Consider the following 6000-nt stretch of genomic DNA (forward strand, 5'->3'; position numbering starts at 1 on the left):
CTTCTCTCTCGCTCACTTTCTCTCTCAAATTTTCTCTCCTTACCCCCTTGATGACTTGTGCGAAAATGAGAGAGATGAGAGCTTATTTATAGAGGACTTAGGCGGTGGAGGCAGCCAATGCATGTGGAGCGCTCTCTCTTCCTTAGTCGCTATTAGAGCATGCTTAAACACATGGAGAGAAATCGAGCTAACACCTTGAATCCACTAAACCTTCTTGATTTCTTTAATCCTCCCACTAAACTCCACTAATCCACCTTGAATTATTTAATTCTTCCACTAACTCCCTTTATATTAAATTAATCCTCCACTTTGAATAAAATATTCAACTCCATTAGTGGCTCCTTCCCACCTTTAATTCGCGTCCGCGTACGTCCTTGGTCATTCGGCGTTCGGCTGGTACGTTCTGACGCGCACGTACGTCCGGTACGGTACATGGTACATGGTACCATTGGCCATCTCTTGATTCGTCCAGAATTCCTCGGACATTACTTTTGTAATTCTTCTACTCTCCTCCCTTGCCTTCCATTTGTGTCTCTTGCACGTCCTTGGACCAGGGGTTTTTATTTTAAATTTTACCCCTTGGTGAGGGTCATTACATTCTCCCCCCCCCCCTTAATAGAATTCGTCCCGAATTCCATAAGGTTCCGATGGTCCTGCCTCATCTTCTTCGACGAACAGCTGAGGATACTTGGCGCGAATTCTATCTTCATCTTCCCAAGTGGTGACCTTACGATTCTGCGTTCCCCAAAATACTTGGATTTGAGGGATGTTTCTGTTTTTCAACTTCCGGGTTCTCCTTTGCCCTATTCCAAATGGTCCTTTGGGGTATGTGAGATTTGGCTCCAATTCTTTGATAGGCTCAACCACAATCATGCTAGGATCTGGTACATGCTTCCGTAGTTGTGAAACGTGGAAGACTTTATGCAATCGCGTTACCTCGGGCATAGATAGCCGGTAGGCTACTTCTCCAACTCTTTTCTCGATTCGGTAGGGTCCGATAAACCTTACCGCAAGCTTTCCCACTTTACCAAAACGATCCTTCCCTTTTTGCGGTGCAACTTTCAAATACACCATGTCTCCAACTTCAAATTCCACTTCTCGCCTTTTACGGTCTGCGTACTTCTTCTGGCGATCCTGCGCTTTCCTCATGCTCTCGCGAATGAATTTGATCTTCTTTGTCGTCTCATCGATCAACTTGTGATTGAAACTCGTCCTCTCTCCAACTTCGGTCCAACACAAAGGCGTTCTACACGGCCTTCCGTACATCGCTTCAAATGGTGACATGCCGGTACTCGAGTGATAACTGTTGTTATACGCGAATTCATCTAACGGCAAATTCTTCTCCCAATCCGATGACCATTCTAAAGCACATAGCCGGATCATGTCCTCTATGGTTCGAATAGTCCTTTCCGTCTGTCCATCAGTCTCTTGGTGGAATGAGGTGCTCATATGAACATCCGTTCCCAACCCCCTTTGCAAATCTTGCCAAAATATTGATGCGAACTTTGGATCTCGATCAGAAACAATATTTACTGGCACTCCATGAAGCTTCAAAATTTCGTCTATATACTTCTCGGCTAAGACAGGTGCTTGGTCCGTACTCCTTACTGGAACCAAATGGGCTACCTTGGTCAAACGATCAACCACTACCCATACTGCATCATTGATTCGCCCTTTTCTTATCGGTAGACCGGTAATGAAATCCATCGAGATAGAGTCCCATTTCCAAGTTTGTATGGGCAAGTTGCGAAGCAAACCTGTTGGCACTTGATGCTCTACCTTGATTCTTTGACATGAGTCGCATTGGCTTACCCATTTTGCTACTGCTCTCTTTAGTCCAGACAAATGATAGTATCTTCGCACGTCTTTGTACATCTTCGTGCTTCCCGGGTGTATACTTAATGCTGAGCTATGGGCGGCTCCTAGTATTTCCTCTCGTAGTCCGTTCCGGTCAGGTACAGTTATTCTCCCGTTGAGAAGTAAGGTGTCATCTTCCGCTAAATGATAACCACTAGCATTCAGTTCTTCTGAACTCTTTAATTCCTCGATGATCTTCTTCAGGTTCTCGTCCTTGGGTTGCTCTTCCCGAATGCGGTGTAGTAGGCTCGCTTGAGTTACAGCTTGTAATCCCAACGGCTCACTAGACTCCCCTTCCAAGGCTAGAAGCCTTACTTTCTTCAATTCGTCAGCTAGAAACTCCACGTCTTTCTCGGCATCAACCTATGCTCTTCTTCGGCTTAGCGCATCTGCTACTACATTTGCCTTGCCTGGATGGTACTGGATCTTCAAGTCGTAATCAGCTACAAACTCCATCCATCTTCTTTGATGCAAATTAAGATCTGGTTGCGTGAAAAAATACGTAAGACTTTGATGATCCGTAAACACCTGAACCGCTTCTCCATACAAATATGATCTCCATGTTCTTAACGCAAACACCCCGTCTGCCATTTCTAGGTCATGTTTGGGGTAGTTCTCCTCATGCTTCCTTAACTGTCTAGAGGCATAGGCAATCACTTTATCTCCTTGCATCAAAACACATCCAACTCCAACTCTCGACGCATCTGTGAACACAGAATATGGTTGGTTCGGTTCGGGTAAGGCTAACCCTGGTGCTGATGTCAGCGCTCCCTTTAGCTTCCTGAAAGCTTCCTCCACATCTTCGCTCCATATAAACGGTACTCCTTTACCGGTTAGTCGTGTCAATGGTTTTGCGATAGATGAAAATCCCTTTACGAATTTTCGGTAATAGCCTACAAGGCCTAAGAAACTTCTAACTTCTGACATTGAGGTTGGTTTTGGCCAATCTTGAATCGCGGCGATCTTCTCTGGGTCGGCGGACACGCCCTGCTCCAAAACTCTGTGCCCTAAGAATCCAATCTCCCTCTGCCAAAACTTACACTTGCTGAACTTTGCGAACAGCTTCATTTCCCTTAGCCTCTCTAACACCTTCCTCAAATGTTCCGCGTGCTCTTCCGCACTTCGTGAATATATAAGGATGTCATCGATGAATATTATCACGAATCGATCCAAGTAATCGTGGAACACTTCGTTCATTAACTGCATGAATTCTGCCGGCGCATTGGTAAGACCAAACGGCATTACCACGAACTCATACTGACCATATCTTGTTTGAAACGTCGTCTTCATCACATCTTGTTCTGCTATCGGAATTTGATTATAGCCGGAGGCTAAATCAATCTTTGAAAACCAACTTGCTCCTCTTAGCTGGTCTAACAATTCGTCAATCCGCGGCAGTGGATACTTATCCTTGATGGTTATGTTATTGATTCCTCGGTAATCAATACACAAACGCATGCTTCAGTCCTTCTTCTTTACAAATAGCATTGGGGCTCCCCATGGCGATGAACTTGGTCGAATAAAACCTTTCCCCAACAAATCCTCCAATTGAGTCTTAAGTTCAGCCAACTCGGCTGGTGCCATACGATACGGTGCCTTAGCAATTGGGGTAGCTCCGGGCTCCAGATTTATGGTAAAAGGATGGCTTCTGGATGGAGGCAATCCTTCCAACGGTTTAAACACATCTTCAAAGTCTTTGACTATGGCAATGTCCTTAACTTCCATGCCTTCCCTGTAATCTCCTCCCATGGCGGTAAGAGTGACTAGATAGACCTCATCTTCTTCAATCGATTTTCCAATCCTTGCTGCCGATGCAAAGTATGCCATTTTACTCGGCTGATCCCTTTGAAAACTAGAGGTGTCCTTCCTCCATTTTCGAATATAACTCTGCTACTGCTACAGTCTATATGGGCTTGGTGTTCCGATAACCAATCCATTCCCAAAATAGCATCGAACCTATCCAACGGCATCACTAGAGGATTTACCGGGAGGTTCGTATCCTGCAAGTCTATCGACACTTCCTTGAACCATCTTCTTGTCTTCAGAGGCGGTTGATTACCAGCAGTGTAGACATTGATGTTCACTTCTTCCTCCTCACACAAGTCTCCAAACTTGTCAGCCACTTCGGGAGTCACAAAACTATTGGACGCTCCCGAATCGAACAGTACATGCGTGGGGTTACCACCAACAAGTAATGTTCCTAAACGCAAAGCAAATATAAAAAAATGCAATGCTAAAACTAATCACACAAACACACAAGCAATCACAAACTATCACAAGAGAGTTAGAACCCAATCAAACCTGTTATAGGGCCCTTCGCGGCCTGCGGAGGTTTAGGTGGCTCTACTCCTAAAGCAAAAACTTTTGCTGGGGTTGCTTGCTTCTTCGCTGGGGGTTCTTTCACTTGGTTCGCTGTCTGGGCGCGGTTCACAGTTTGGGCGTTCGGTTTGGCCGGCTTTGATGGACATGAGTTCGCATAATGTCCTAACTCGCCACAGTAGAAGCATGTGACGGTTGACAGATTGTTGCTCTTTGATTCCTCAACAGTTGGACAAGTTCGAGCAAAATGCCCAACTTGACCACACACATAGCATCCTCGTGGATCCATGTTACTTACATTACGTCCTCCTTGGTTAACATTCATTTTAACTTTACCACGGCCTGCGCCCCAATTTCGTCATGCTACTTGATTCACCCTCCGAGTGTTCACAATCTTAGTCTGCTGGACTAGTTCCTTCTTTTTCTCCTAGGCCATAATCTCTTTTTCCGTCTCAATGGCTTCCTCAACACTCACTGCTCTTTCTTCTACTTTTGCGACACTTCGGTATGTCACAGCGTGCAACCTTCCCTTTATGTCTGGCCTGATTCCATTAAAGAATCTCCGGGCCATAGCTAACTCATCGTTGTTTCCTTGGTTCAAATATCTCCGAAGTCTTGTAAAAACTCTTCCATAAGCTCGAACAGTCATATCACCTTGTTCCAGTCGCAGGAACTGATTCTCTAGTCGATCACGCGACTCTGGTGGAAAGTATTTTTGCTCAAACTCCCTCTTGAATATATCCCATGATATAGTCTGATATCGGTAGCGAGGAACCACGCTGTCCCACCATGCACGAGCATCCTCTTCTAGGAAGTTAACTGCTACCGGTCTTTTAAACTCCTCCGGACACCTTATCATTTCAAAGTGGGTCTCCAATTCTTTTATCCATGCGTCTGCTAACACTGTGTTCGGATCTCCTTTGAACTTACGGAACCCTAGGTTCCTCATCATCATTACCAGTTTTAGAAAATGATCGGATGGATCTTCTATGGAACGGTTGGCTTGGTTCTGCTGCTGCTGGATCATGTGACTCAAAAGGTCTTGAATCATTTTAAGCGTCTGCTGGGTCTCTGGTACATTCGGCTTGCTCGGGCCTTCCCCACGAACTTGGTCTCCTCTTGGCATGTTCTGATTCAGATGAGTAGAGAACGGTCCAAACGATGCAAATCTTGGCGGATACATACTCTCCGATGCACTGAACCGAGTTGAAATTGATGGTGTGTACCTTGGCGTCGTGACAGGTACATCCCATTCAGGCATATACATATTCGATTCAAATATGCCTGGAAACGATTCCTCCCCTTGGGCATCCCCAAAATGCGAACCCCATTCCTCCGGACCAAACTGCTGACTTGAACCCCTCCATGTGTCCGGCGAACGATGCGTCGACCTAGTCCTTTCCGATCCTTGACAATACATCTGCATCCACGATCAACAAAGTGTTTTCTTAATCCCATCTAACCCTAAGTGATGAACGAACCGGATTATCCTAAGTGTCTACTGCGACCATTTGACTCGATAAAACATTTGAAAACACGAGTAATATACAGCATCATAACCATGCTCTGATACCACCGTTGTAACGCCCCTAAACCGTACTATGACCACCAAGGCCATTGCACAACCCCAGGACGCGACTTTGGAAACGTTCGCCAATGGTCCAGCCGGGTGCGAGAACAAATCAGGCCCTTTGGCCGGTCCTTTGGTGAGGTTCCCGACCACACGACACGTCCTTAAGGCTTTGCAACCTTACAGACACGCCATGCGTTGAGCCGACTCGGACAAAGTCTATATCAGTACAACTCGTTCGATTAGAGAAAATC

Source organism: Camelina sativa, chromosome 7 (assembly GCF_000633955.1).
Source record: "Camelina sativa cultivar DH55 chromosome 7, Cs, whole genome shotgun sequence".
Classification (NCBI taxonomy): Eukaryota; Viridiplantae; Streptophyta; class Magnoliopsida; order Brassicales; family Brassicaceae; genus Camelina; species Camelina sativa.